Here is a 15,887-nt window from a genome sequence, read left to right as displayed (position 1 = left end):
GACATCAAGTCAAATGTAGAAATATATTTCAACATCAAGTCAATGTAGAACTATATTTCGACATCAAGTCAAATGTAGAAATATATTTCGACATCAAGTCAAATGTAGAAATATATTTCGACATCAAGTCAAATGTAGAAATATATTTCGACATCAAGTCAAATGTAGAAATATATTTCAACATCAAGTCAATGTAGAACTATATTTCGACATCAAGTCAAATGTAGAAATATATTTCAACATCAAGTCAATGTAGAACTATATTTCGACATCAAGTCAAATGTAGAAATATATTTCGACATCAAGTCAAATGTAGAAATATATTTCGACATCAAGTCAAATGTAGAAATATATTTCGACATCAAGTCAAATGTAGAAATATATTTCAACATCAAGTCAATGTAGAACTATATTTCGACATCAAGTCAAATGTAGAAATATATTTCAACATCAAGTCAATGTAGAACTATATTTCAACATCAAGTAAAATGTAGAAATATATTTCAACATCAAGTCAATGTAGAACTATATTTCGACATCAAGTCAAATGTAGAAATATATTTCGACATCAAGTCAAATGTAGAAATATATTTCGACATCAAGTCAAATGTAGAAATATATTTCGACATCAAGTCAAATGTAGAAATATATTTCGACATCAAGTCAAATGTAGAAATATATTTCAACATCAAGTCAAATGTAGAAATATATTTCGACATCAAGTCAAATGTAGAAATATATTTCGACATCAAGTCAAATGTAGAAATATATTTCAACATCAAGTCAATGTAGAACTATATTTCGACATCAAGTCAAATGTAGAAATATATTTCAACATCAAGTCAATGTAGAACTATATTTCGACATCAAGTCAAATGTAGAAATATATTTCGACATCAAGTCAAATGTAGAAATATATTTCGACATCAAGTCAAATGTAGAAATATATTTCAACATCAAGTCAATGTAGAACTATATTTCGACATCAAGTCAAATGTAGAAATATATTTCAACATCAAGTCAATGTAGAACTATATTTCGACATCAAGTCAAATGTAGAAATATATTTCGACATCAAGTCAAATGTAGAAATATATTTCGACATCAAGTCAAATGTAGAAATATATTTCGACATCAAGTCAAATGTAGAAATATATTTCAACATCAAGTCAATGTAGAACTATATTTCGACATCAAGTCAAATGTAGAAATATATTTCAACATCAAGTCAATGTAGAACTATATTTCGACATCAAGTCAAATGTAGAAATATATTTCAACATCAAGTAAAATGTAGAAATATATTTCAACATCAAGTCAATGTAGAACTATATTTCGACATCAAGTCAAATGTAGAAATATATTTCGACATCAAGTCAAATGTAGAAATATATTTCGACATCAAGTCAAATGTAGAAATATATTTCGACATCAAGTCAAATGTAGAAATATATTTCGACATCAAGTCAAATGTAGAAATATATTTCAACATCAAGTCAAATGTAGAAATATATTTCGACATCAAGTCAAATGTAGAAATATATTTCGACATCAAGTCAAATGTAGAAATATATTTCAACATCAAGTCAATGTAGAACTATATTTCGACATCAAGTCAAATGTAGAAATATATTTCAACATCAAGTCAATGTAGAACTATATTTCGACATCAAGTCAAATGTAGAAATATATTTCGACATCAAGTCAAATGTAGAAATATATTTCGACATCAAGTCAAATGTAGAAATATATTTCAACATCAAGTCAATGTAGAACTATATTTCGACATCAAGTCAAATGTAGAAATATATTTCAACATCAAGTCAATGTAGAACTATATTTCGACATCAAGTCAAATGTAGAAATATATTTCGACATCAAGTCAAATGTAGAAATATATTTCGACATCAAGTCAAATGTAGAAATATATTTCGACATCAAGTCAAATGTAGAAATATATTTCAACATCAAGTCAATGTAGAACTATATTTCGACATCAAGTCAAATGTAGAAATATATTTCAACATCAAGTCAATGTAGAACTATATTTCGACATCAAGTCAAATGTAGAAATATATTTCAACATCAAGTCAATGTAGAACTATATTTCAACATCAAGTAAAATGTAGAAATATATTTCAACATCAAGTCAATGTAGAACTATATTTCGACATCAAGTCAATGTAGAAATATATTTCGACATCAAGTCAATGTAGAACTATATTTCGTCAAGTCAATTATGTAGAAATATATTTCGACATCAAGTCAAATGTAGAAATATATTTCGACATCAAGTCAAATGTAGAAATATATTTCGACATCAAGTCAATGTAGAAATATATTTCGACATCAAGTCAATGTAGAAATATATTTCGACATCAAGTCAATGTAGAACTATATTTCAACATCAAGTCAAATGTAGAACTATATTTCAACATCAAGTCAAATGTAGACCTATATTTCAACATCAAGTCAAATGTAGAACTATATTTCAACATCAAGTCAAATGTAGAACTATATTTCGACATCAAGTCAAATGTAGAACTATATTTCAACATCAAGTCAAATGTAGTAATATATTTCGACATCAAGTCAAATGTAGAAATATATTTCGACATCAAGTCAATGTAGAACTATATTTCAACATCAAGTCAAATGTAGAACTATATTTCAACATCAAGTCAAATGTAGTAATATATTTCGACATCAAGTCAAATGTAGTAATATATTTCGACATCAAGTCAAATGTAGAACTATATTTCAACATCAAGTCAAATGTAGAACTATATTTCAACATCAAGTCAAATGTAGAACTATATTTCGACATCAAGTCAAATGTAGAACTATATTTCGACATCAAGTCAAATGTAGAACTATATTTCAACATCAAGTCAAATGTAGAAATATATTTCGACATCAAGTCAAATGTAGAACTATATTTCGACATCAAGTCAAATGTAGAAATATATTTCAACATCAAGTCAAATGTAGAAATATATTTCGACATCAAGTCAAATGTAGAACTATATTTCGACATCAAGTCAAATGTAGAACTATATTTCAACATTAAGTCAATGTAGAACTATATTTCAACATCAAGTCAAATGTAGAAATATATTTCGTCATCATTCGAATGTAGAACTTTTTTTCGTCATCGTTCGAATGTAGAACTATATTTCGTCATCGTTTGAATGAAGAACTATATTTCGTGAATGTCAGTTATCTGGCCGAAAAATTTCAATGTAGTAATACAATGTATTATTATTTGATGCTGGTTGCAGGAAATTTTATAATATTTGATTTTTTTTTTACTTTTTTTTTACAAAAAGACTAATTTTTGCCAGATTTTCCTCACAAGCACATGAACTTTTAGTCTCAAAGTGAGCTTGGCAAAATGCAATTTCGGTGAGCATCACTACTTCGCGCCTTGTACATGTTATAATAAGTTATATTATTCCTCTCAGGCTCCAAGTTATTCTTCTCAGATCCCTCGGGACTCTAACTTGCGGAGCCAGCAGACGCGAGAGCGAGGCTTCTGTCTTTGAAACCACAACTCATTTACTTGCAACAACTTTCCTGAGCTGCCAAACTTTTTTAATAACTTTTCCCCCAGCAGCTCGCAGCCAGCTGCTTGTTGTTCCTCGCACACGCTTTCGGTTCTCTCTGCAGGAAAGAAACTAACACAGGAAAATGTGCTGATTTATTGCGTGTGAAATAAAATGGCCCGTGTGTGTAAGCCCAGTTATTTCCGAAGTCACGCGCCCGCGTAATTGCTTTTCTGACGACCCGAAATGATTTGTGGCCGTCAATCAGCCACTTGGATTGTTTTTCGGAACCGCCAAACTCGCGAGAATGGAGCCATAAATACCGGGAATGGCTAATTTAGGCGCATTTTAGCACGTCCCGGTATTAGAGATGCATTGTTCTGGAATCTCCCTTGACGTCAACGATTGATAGGGGTATCATGAAATTGACATAAAATCGGTCATTTCACTCAATTTAGTGGGAATTTTCCTGGTTTCGATATAATGGAATTCCATCAAAAGGTGTGAGAGAACTTAATCATTTTTATCCGTTAAATTTAAAGAAGAGTTTTTTTTCAAATCTTTTTTTAATCAATTTATTTTTAATTCGATTGAAAAAATCTGTATAAATAAGAGTTAAGAAATTTATTCAATATGCCACTGCAGTCGCAACAATAAATTTATTTGCAAAACGTATATATTATAGTGCAGTAAATATAGAGGGACAGATCATTATTTCATCTCATAATTTTCCGGTCAATCCTTGGCTGACGGAAATGAGGATAAATTGGTCAGTTTATGGCCGTCGCCTCTTATCGGTTTATACCGAAATACAAACGGGACGAAAAGCAAACGCGTGTATTTATAAAGATAGCGTCGGCGGCAGTTCATCATGGAGCGATAACAAAACAACTTTTCCTAATATCGCCGCGCGCGATCCCTCTTTCCCTCCTCCTCCTCCGCCTCCTCTAGGAAAAATAAATAAATTGCATTTCGCGTGTTGGAGGCATTTCTCAAGATTTATCAGCTCGCCGAGAAAGAAAGAAAGGAGGATCCACCCCTGCAGAGTGACGCCCATGCATCATGGCCACGTGCTGCAGCCCCGAGCAAAATAAACACCCCAAACCGGCCCCAGCCACCGCTGCACCCGAAAATGCGATTTATCATTTTAAATATTATTGCAAATTCCAGCAGAAGCAGCGACAATTCGAGCAGAGAAGAGCACAGGGCACCTTGTGCCGCTATTATTGTGTTTTCAGCTGATTTACTGCACCGACAATGAGCGATGTGCAGAGCGAGCCCGAAATTTTTAAGACCTTATTACTTCTGCGCAACCGGCAATCCGGCACTTTTATATTTCGTGACCAGTAGAGAGCGGAACTATAGCAAACGGTTATTTAAAAATTACTTTAGTTGACAATATTTTATGCAAGAAAACTAAAAAAAATATAATTCAAATGTTTGTATGTTGTTTCATCGATTTTCAGATCAATTTAAATGTAAAAACAACTAGAACATATTTTTAATCAAAGCTACTGCGGTGTCTTAGAAAATTTTAACATTGTTTTCATTGAAATTGTTTCAATTGCATTACAATATTATTCCATGTGTTGATATTTTAACAATATTATTTTAATTTCACCATGAAACAAGAAAAACAATAGCGAAATTTGGTCTCATGTTGTGTTTCAAACGCAGGCAGCACCTTGCTATGATAAATCGTTGATTTGAGTCTGCAATAATAATGCACCCTGCACATTAGCATAAACACATAAAATAGCGCGCCTCCCAGCAGGGTCTGTGAGAACTTTATGTTCCAATTCGGAACTTACGAGCTTTTTTGTATGTGTCCCTTATTTGAATGGCGATGCAAAGCAGCCACTTTTGCTGACAATATCAAAATATTTCAGAGCTAGGGAAGCAATGCAGATAGGCGCGTGTGCCGTTGTGATTTATGCAACCAGCGCGTTCTGCGCGCTGCGATTGCTGCCTAGACTGCTTTTTTTCAGGGCGAACACCCGCAATGCTTCAAAATTTGCCAAAAATTGATATATTTCTATTTAAAGTGATACATTTCTTAAAATAAATTTTTTAATCATCACTTTTTGCGGTACTTTTAAAAATAAAAGAAATTCCATTGCCTTTTTTAATGCAATATAATTTATTTCATTATAAGGAATATATGTAGTTAAATTATAAGAATGTAAAAAATGTTTTACCTTTTGAATTTTGAGAATTGTGTAGATCAGTTTCTTTTCTTATTTGCACTGGCTCTTCTTTATTTTCTTGCTTTTCTTTTGTTGAATCATTTTGCAGCACTCTTGGGTTTGTTTTTATTGATTCGGCCCTCATCGTGCTCGGCGCCTCTAATTTATTTCTATCTAGGACTCGAAGAGAAGAAGAAAAAGTGGCTACAGAGCGCTCTGGCTGTGTGTGTGTGTTGCTGGCTGCGCTCCTAGCTGTCTCCAATAAATCAAGGGACTTTGAACACGCAGCCAGGCGTTGTGATTCATGGCGGGCACACAAGCAGCTCACCCATAATGTAATATCAGAAAATGTCTCGCAAAAGAGGCTCTCTCTTTCTCTCGTTTTTATCAAGGCCTCCATCTTAATTCACCGCGTTTTCGTCCCTCATTTTGAGAATCTTGCTTTTCCTGGGACCACATTTTTACTCTTTTTTCTCTCTCTAAATTGGTTGTCATGTTCTCCTTCATCCAATGAGCTGCATTTTGATCAAACCTGCAGCAGGGGCTCTTTGTTATCGCGCCTTGAGAACGGTCTAATTTATGGCCTAGGCGAAATTTTTATTTTTCGAGACGTCTCTATTCCTGGTATTAATTAAGGAAACATGAGTTGGCGACATTTTTCAGCTATCAGTTGCTGGGAAAATCAGAAAATCCGAACACTTCTCAATAAATTAGGAATTCTTACATTAAATGGATAAAGTAAATTTAATACAATTTATTGCTCGCAAAAAGCATTTTGATATCTTTTTTGAGTGTCTCAGAGTAAAATATTCTTTGTGCCCCCCTATTCAGTCCATTTCAGTGCGGATGCAATTTGTGCGGGAAAATGGGCAGGGGTGAAGTGCTGCTCGCGCCACTGTCCAGAAGTAATGTCTGTCGGGTCGCTGAACACGGTCTGACCCGTGAAATATGACACATTCATTATTTTGAGTTACAATCTACGGACACGACAGCATTTCAGGGCACGGAAACCACACATTTAATTTGCCTTTCCCTACGTTAAATTTATATAACGAAAATTGCTTTCACTTCTAGAGCAGTAAAATGCTTCAAATCACTTTTCAAAAACAAATTTTTCTGACAGCTTATACAATTTCCTTCCAGATAGTTTGGGACAAAGTTGGCCTATGTATGCTCACAATCAGTGAAAAAAAAACAGCCACAAAAACCAGTGTTTAATTTTTTTCTTTACAACCAGTTTCAATTTTCCATGAAATCAACCATGAGTGTTGAAAACATTTAATATTGCTTGACGAAAACATGAAATTTTTATAAATATTATTTTGAGAAAAAGAAACCTTTTTATAGAGATTAATATACCTTACAAAAAAATCAAGACGACTACAATGTTGTTGGTTGCTTAAATACAGACACGAAGTCCATTGAAAATAACGAATCAACAATGCGGGAGCAACAATGAACCCTGAACTGCATTCGTCTGCCGCAAAAGTACCTCTACATACTTGAGTGCTTTTCACGGTTTAACGATTTATTGTTGTATTAGCTCGTTGACTTGGGAAACGTGCTGCACTTTGAGTGTCGTTTCAAAAGTTGGCGTCGCGCGGTTTAAAAAGAGTGTCGTGATTCATGTTTTTCAAATGCGAAAATTCCTTTGCACAATCAGCGCGCACGAAATAACACCGACGAGAGTTCTCTCGCGAGCAGTCGCCTTTACTTTAATTCTATGTGTATCAAATTTCGTGTTGTCGAGAAATTTACGAGGCCGTTTGTTTGTTCGGACTGTGTGTCTCTGCATGTGGCTCCTCCGCTCTATTCTGCACGTGAAATATGTTGGCATATCCATTACTGGCTCTGCTTTCTTCGTGTGTGTATGTAAGAAATGCAAAAACTTTTTCCACTCGTCCTATTTATGAGGTCACAGGCATGCAGATGAAAGAATACAAAAATTATCTCCAGACTACTGCGCGCACTGCTCAAATTTATGGCATCCGAGCCAAAGTGAAACTGTATTTTTTTTAAACAAAATTTTGCAAAGTTCATAAGTTTCTCCGCATTGCCATCCTCTTTCTGATATATCATTGCTTTTTAATTGTTTAAATTAATTTATTTTAGAGATTAAAGAAAATTGAATTATTATATTTTAATATCTGATTAAAATAAAATTCACAAAGGTAATGGTGAAGGATGACACCTCTATTTTTTTAAATTAAATATTGTTGAGCAGCTTCTACTAAAATTTTGATATACTCTAGACAACAAATAAACGTTTTATTTGATTTAACTGGTTTAATTTTTTAACATTTTGGGAAAAGACTAAAGAGTTTGTGTGGACTTTAAGGCCCAATTAAATTTAATGATTTTTTTGTATTAAATATAGCAATAGATTTCAGGTTTCACTTACAATTTATTATCTAAAAACTGGCCAGATCTATGGGTAGCTACCTGACATCAAAATTTACATTGTCAACGTATATTATAAGATACTAACAATAAGATATTCCATGATTGTCGTTAAACGCCATAATTTCAATTCAATAATGTAGGTAAAATATATACACTAATCAAAATTAATTTTAATAACTACATTTTTTCATAATTTACACACCTAGGTCACGGTGAAAATTTTAAAGGATATTATTTGTCAGAAAAATGTTAAGTGCAATTGGGAAAATTTTAAATTGAGATAATATCTCAATAGCTGTTTTCATTAAACAGGGATCATGGTTTGTTCCATCTTTAATTGAAATGTTTTAATTTTGACGCAAGAGATTTTATAAACTTATTTATTTTTAAACAGCTTATTTGATGCAATCTAGAGGGGAAATAGCGAGTAATTGCAAGCTAATTAGAGTCGCGCCGTGCAATCAGGACGCGAGAAAATCAGAATTTATGTCTGGACGAGACGCAGCGGTGTGCACCGCAATCATAAATTTCGAAATTTGCCCTAAGCAATAAATTCTGTAAATATAAGAGACCTTGCTTGAGCACCGTGTGCGCTCTCTCAAAAGAGTGAGTATGTGTTTTCAATATATAAACACACTTGTATTATATATTTATTGTGTTTACATGGAGGAGATATCTCAATCTTACAGATTCCACCGGTGATTCGTATTTATCGACAGCAAGGATACAAATTGATTGACAGACCGCTGTTTAATATTTATGAGGTGCACCAGAATTTCTCCCATTCAGGGCCCATTATTTTTTTAACAAAAAATTTAATCAGTTGAAGCAAATCTTTGATCAAATCTTTCATCAATAAGACGTCAGGCGAGTTTTGGAAGAATATGAATATATTTTGGTCAATTTTAATATTTTGCAAGGGAGCAAAAAATTCGATATATGTCCTGAAAAAAAACCACTTTGTAGAGACCAAGACCGTTTTTCTTCATTAAAACGAAATCGGAACATTTGTCAGCAATAAAAAGCGTCGCCCCAAAATCGCGCCTCTGATTTTCTCAAAATTTATGACTCCCTTTGATCCTTTTCGTGTTTCGCCGGTTATTTTTAAAACGAATCGATCAAAAAAGCCAAACGGTTTGAGAGGGCAAAATGTGTTTTTAATCAAAAGCCCGCCCCACCTTCTCCAAAAAGAGCTCTCGCTAAGCTATTTCGCTTTATTATTTTTCCATCTGAACCAGTTCCAGCCTTCCATGTACGTAATTATTTATTCGCCTGTGTCTTATTCGGCCATACAACATCCTGCTCCGCTGCTGCTTCTTTTGAGAGAGCGGCTTATCGCTTTCAACGTGAGCCTCTCCAATATCCCAACCGAGCAAATTAAACGTGATTCTGTAATTTACGCCGAGAGCAGCGTTTATTGCCGACTGCAAACCGCCGCGTGTCTTCTGCTGGAACTTTAAATTGTGTACCGAATTCGCTTGCAAAGAGCGTACCAGCGGCAATTCGCTATCGCAAAGGAGTGTTTTTATCTGAACAAATTGACACCGGGGCTTCCTTTATCTTTAAATTGAAATTTATTGTTTTTTTTTTAATCTGTACTAACTGGAAGTTTGAGATGCTATGAAATTTTGATAGAACTAAAAAAAAACTCATATTTTGCCAATTGCTTCTACATAAATAATTAATACTTTAAAAGAATCAAAATAGTATTACTTTTATTACTATAAATTTATTCAAAAAGTATCACTAAATATTTATTTATTCACTTTAATTTTAAATTCTAATGTTTTTTTTTAATTAATTAATTTATTCATGATATGTTATTAATTTATTGTCCTCATTCAATATTAAAAGTTAAAACTTTTCACTGAATGTTTGCCAACAAATATAAAAAATAATTGATGAAATAATAAAATTAAATCAATTTTTAACGTTTCACACATTTCAGACACAGAATGCGCATTGCTCAACTTGACACGTTAATTTAACTTGACAATTGCTGCGAGCGCCGGCGCAAATTCTCGGAAAAAGCGGCGTCACTCGTTCGCTCTCGCGAATTTAAAAACACAAGAAGGGCGTGCGTTCCCACGAATTATTAGGTGCAAGGAGAGCGCCGCGCGACACATTCCACTCTAGAAGTATCGTGTGTATCACTCTGTGTATTACAAAAAAGACTCGAATACAACAATGGCATTATGCCTTACAAACTCATTACAAATTCTTTTGTGAATGAATGACGCGCATACGATTGAATTGCAAATTCCCCTTTCGCTCTTTTTCCTCCTTTTTCCCGCCCGGTTCGATTTTTATTGTTGTTTTGTATAACTTTTATCATCCGCTCGCGTCTTTTAATTATACATTCGCATAACCGCTCTCTCTATTTCTTTCTTTCTTTCTCTCCGGAAAGGACATCTTGAATTTGATATTCGCACTGGAGGACATGGAAAAATGAGCGCTGCGATTAACAATGAGGGGCTTCGCGCGCACCTGGGTGGTCTTGCCAACTTGCGGCAGCGGCACCTCCGCGAGTCTGCATTGAATGGAAGAGAGGAAAATTAAAATTGCTAAAAATAATTGGCACTTTGACGAGAGGAGATAAATAATCTCAACCGTGAAATGCGTGCAATTAGAAACAATGTTTGTTTTTCTTATGAGCAAAGCTTCTAGCAGCAAGGAGAATGTTTTAAGGAGTATAAAAATTTTTACAGAAATAGCAGAGGCTCGGGTTTGATTTTGATGGAAAAATATTTTCATATCCCAACACTCATGTATCCTGTTTTACCTGGCCAAATACGCCAGAATGATCGCTTATTTTTATTTAATTATTGTTATTAGCATTACGTATGTATTAATTAACATCGTTTTTTTCCATATATGCCATATAGAACCCATTCAAAGGCAATTTAAATGACAAGCAATTGTTTTGACTTAATGATAAATATTAATTATTGATGATTGCTAAGATTTTATAAATTTTATTAAACATAACTGGAAAAATACACATATAAATAATCAGTATCGGGCACTTTAAAACACCTTTAAGTTAAATAAATAAAATATTCCGTTATTTTTTTTTAAATTTATAATAGAAATCTCATTTTAAATAGATTAGTAATTTTAAATTTAATTTTTTTTTATGCATAACCAACCACTATACCAATGTTTATTTTTGTCGTTTGCGGATGGTAGTCCTAATTTAACTCTCTCACTAGTTAACAACTTCGTATTTAACATCAAACAGCAAGTGCAAGGGATTTTTCCTTGCGCAGCTTCTTTTGTGCATGCCTCGGAGCACGTGTCCCTCCTCTCTCTCTCTCTCTGTGCTCCATTGAATGCTTTTTACACAAAGTACATATTATCGCGCACCGCGCGTAGAATGAACCGGCGTTCCGCGAAACAAAACGCTCATTAATCACCCTCACACCTTATCTCTCTGCAAGAGGGCAAACCCCCGGCTGCCTCTCGCCGCCGCCGCCGCAATAAAAAGAAAAGCAGCAACGTCCTTATGCGAATAAAGAACAAAGCGAAAGTCCTCTCTCTCGAAATAAACCGCGCCGAGCATAACAGGGAGCCTTCGAATCCGCCACCGTCACTTGATCGAATCGATTTAATTTAGGGAGATCTCTCAATTCCGAGGAACTTAATTAAAATTAACATATTGTATTGGCCAGGTGTTGTCTGTAATTCGAAACCACCCACTCAATTTTGATCTTCTTTTATTATGTTCGTAGGTGTGGACAAAATGATGAAATACGACCTCACAGTCGGGGACCGAAGAATCCAAACAACTTATACGGAGGCGGTGCTCAAAATGCAAAAACCATTCTTCATTTCCAGTGACAACTTCTGTTTAAGTTTTTAATTAGCAAATAATATTTAATGTTTGTTTGCATATATTTTTTACAATTTAATTGTTAAAGTTTTAACTACATTTTATTTTCTGAATAAAAATAGCAAAAATAAAAATGAAATAAATTTCACGGCAGTAAAAATAAATACCTCCAGCATTTTAGAAGAAAAAGAATAAATATTAACATGATAAAGCATTCACATCCACAGACTAACAATTTGATATTTTTTGAGTGTTTTATAGAAAAAAATTTGCTTAGTAATTAAAACGCTTGAGTCTATCTTTATAAAAAATAGGAAATATGATAAGTGGTTAAAGCCCGGACCTTTATCTTCATTTCAGATATCTTTGTCATGATGCACTAACTTCTACCAAGAAGTTTAAAATGTGATCACATTTTGATTTTTTGCACTCAAAATAATTTATTTTTTGTGTTAGTTTTGAGGACGAGCTTCATATATCAATTAAAAATTGTATAACAGAAAATCAATTGATGCTTTTGATCGTATGGATTTAATTTTACATTATTAGGAATGCTTGACTGAGTTAACGGCCATCACGTGTGAGTGTCTGAAAAAGCAATTTTGTTCGCAAAACAGCACTTCTCGGACACGTCTCGCCAATTCATCTCACGGCGGGCGAATTTAAAAAGCGGCGAAAAAAGCGTCTCTGCTGCGGTTGAGCCTGTGGGGCAATATTTGTATGCGCGCAGACACGGCGAAATGCTACGCCGCCTTTACTTATGGCTCTACTTATTCATTTTTACATTATGTACACGTCTGCTCTCTCAAGAGTGTGGGTAAAAAGCCCCGCCGCGCGCGTCTAATAATAATGGAGCATCAATATCTCATCAGCATGCATTTGTAGCGGCGCGGCTCAGGGGGAGGCAAATTTATCGAGATTTCGACACCACACAGCCTCTTTAAATTACATTTTAATTTTTCTTGCATGATCTATGGCGGCTCCTCGCTTGCCGACATACAAAATTTCCATTTCAACACGCCGCGTCGAGCCGCACACGCACCCTGATAAGAAGGGCGTTATTTAAAAAGAAAATCTAATTACCAAAAAAAAAAAAAGTGAGAGGAGAAAACGAAACGCAGCAGCAGACGGGGTGTCTGCACGGGCATGACACTTTGCAGAGACGTTGAAAGCACTTAAGTAAAAAAAAAAGTGAAAATGTCCTTATTATACCTCAATACAACATATAAATGTTTAAATTAATTTGTATCATTGTGTACATGTTTAATTCTTTCGATGAACAGAAACCAAAGAAATATAATTAAGTAATAATTATATTAATTATACATTGCCATCATGTAATATGTATGAATGTAAATGTACTAAAAATAATTTAACTAATTTGCTAATTTGTGTGAAGTAGCGCGGACTAATAAATAATAGAAAGCTTTTAAACATTATTTTAAAATTGTATTAATACATTTGTAAAGATTTTTTTTGCCATTAAAGCTTAAATAAATAATTTTAAATTCAGTACCATTTTATATTTTTAGCATGTATTTTCTTTTTGACGTTGCTGTTTCTAAATTACCATTATAGCACTCAAATATTTGTTTGCAACTCCACAACTGTAATAATTACTTAATATTTATTCAGACCCAATCCAGAACAGTTAATATGATTTTGAAAAATCCCTGGTTTTGGCATTGTGAAGTAGTATTTAATCTTTATATTGTTGTTTTATATAATATAAACGTAATGATATAGGCTTATTCTATAATATATTTAAAAAATAAATACATTATTGTTATTGGATCATTCACATTATTGCATTTCATTCTATTTCAAGTATCAAATTCAATACATTCTATATTTGTTAAATATTAAAGTGAATAATCCTCAATTATTGGGCTAACCTGTAGGGACTATTTTCATTTTGTAAAGGATACGGTGACAGTGAGTTAAATTTTTTTTATCCTAGAAATAATCAGATACAAAAATTTTGATTTATAATGCAAAGGCGTTTTTAATTACTATAATCAGTTGCAGCCAATTAAAATAGCAGACAAGTCTAGCAGGATGAAATGAGATGCAAATCAAAATATCAAATTCGTTCGACGAAGTGTCTATCGATCAAAATAATTTCGTCGCGTGCGATGGGGCCGTCGATAAGGAAAAGCCCAACCTCTTCTGCGTCTCTGTTTCTCGTGCAGAGGCTGTCATTCATCTTCGGGATATAATTTCGTTGCTGCAGAACGGGACGACGAGAAGCATTTAAAAAGTGATCAAGCCCAAGGTGCTTTCATCTCTATCTGGCCGGCGTAAATTATGATGGCTGCCTGCTTATTTTAATGACCAATAATGGTTGAGCTGCCGCGCGGAGCTTATCTCATAAATATAATGATAGACGCGGCGAGAGAGCGGCCGATAGATATATATGTATAAAACCAAAGGTATCCACCTTGTGCTGTCACGAGAGCAGTGCAAAAAATATGAGGTCTAAATCAAGAGAGACTCCCAGGGAAAAATATTATATGCGTGCGAGCCGCTCGCTCGCTCGCTCACTTTTATAAATGTGTATCAGCTTGTTATTTCATACAAAGGAGCAGCAGCGCAGACCTGCCCTGACTAAACGCACTCATGTTTTATTTTAACGACGAGTTTTGTATTAAAATGCTCTTAATAGGCATCAACCGCCGCCGCCGCCGCCGTGGCTGAGCTTTATATTTATGTATGTAAGTACTGGTGAGTGAAAAAAAAATATTATTCATACATACATGATGAAAAGCCTGCGTGGAAGACCTTGATGAAGAGTGGAAGTGAGCCAGATTTCAAAAACAACAATTTTTTGCTTCTCGAGCGGTCAGAAAATTATTTAAATCGCACCGTATGAACACTGCAAATCAAATAATATAAACTAATTCAATTGAGCTGACAATGATAATGAAATCAATGATTTTTTTTTTTACAAAGACATTAAGTATATTAGGGTATTCTATGAATTGTATTGATCATTCTTTAAAATAATAAATAAATTATCTTATCAGGTCAATCACATTAGGGCGCAACAAGCACAATGACATTTTCAAAAACAGTAATTGACCATATTTTCACTTTAAAATTTATTTTTATTATTACTTAAACATAATTTTTTTTCTTGTAGAATCTTATTTATAAATTACTGTTTTACTTTCTTATTAACACAGGGATCCAATACTCCGCGACCGCGTCGTTCACATTTCAAATTATTAATATAGGGGACACAAGAGCAGATTGATGGATTTAATATATAAATAATTTATATTAAAATAGTTTTACATACTTTGTGTAAATGTAAGAGCTTCATAAGAGTGCCATATTTAGAAAAATTATATGATTTAAAAATAAAACAATATGAAAAAATAAAATGTTTAAAAAATATGTGTGTATACTTATTTTAATTTAAACGATTTGACTTGAACGAAAATATTTTACATTTTTTAGCTACTTTTTTAAAAGTGTGATTTTTTGTACATATCAAACTCAAATAAATATTTACTGGATGAGCAAAAAATAATTGCACTGCATGTAAGTCGCCTCTGGATTACTGAATATGGTATGAAAATTATTGTACACCCAATTTACCAGGCAAATTGCGCTTGATTGCGCGTGAATATTGAGTGCTCGGGTTAAATCATGTGCTCGCCTGCGTGTCGACCAAGCAGAGCAATAATTTTAAAAATTCCATTAAAAATAAACCCCCCGCCAGGCAACACACGGAGCGTGTGGAATCAAAAATACTGCTGAACGAGTTGAGAGTGCAATCCCCGAAAACAGGCGGGCCGCAAAAATACAAGTGGAGAGGGATGTTGAAATGTAGCCGAGCGGTTCGTGTAGCTGGCAAAAACCAAATTGGCGCATTTCGCGCCGTCCGGCAATGATGAAATGGCCGGGGAAGCCTCC

At 33.9% G+C, this 15,887-nt stretch overlaps 1 long non-coding RNA gene across 1 annotated transcript in view; it reads left to right on the top strand.

Moving 5' to 3' along the window:
• Window positions 1-12,004, top strand: part of LOC132205147 (uncharacterized) — a 46,591-nt gene extending 34,587 nt beyond the window's left edge. Inside the window, exon 5 of the long non-coding RNA XR_009442669.1 lies at window positions 11,866-12,004. This is a non-coding gene — a long non-coding RNA (uncharacterized LOC132205147). The remainder of the gene's footprint in view (window positions 1-11,865) is intronic.
• Window positions 12,005-15,887: the final 3,883 nt, after the last annotated feature.

Source organism: Neocloeon triangulifer, unplaced genomic scaffold, assembly GCF_031216515.1.
Source record: "Neocloeon triangulifer isolate White Clay Creek 2 clone unplaced genomic scaffold, ASM3121651v1 ptg000002l, whole genome shotgun sequence".
NCBI lineage: Eukaryota > Metazoa > Arthropoda > Insecta > Ephemeroptera > Baetidae > Neocloeon > Neocloeon triangulifer.
The sequence above is the reverse complement of the archived record's forward strand: the minus strand, read 5'-3'. Positions and strand labels throughout refer to the sequence as shown.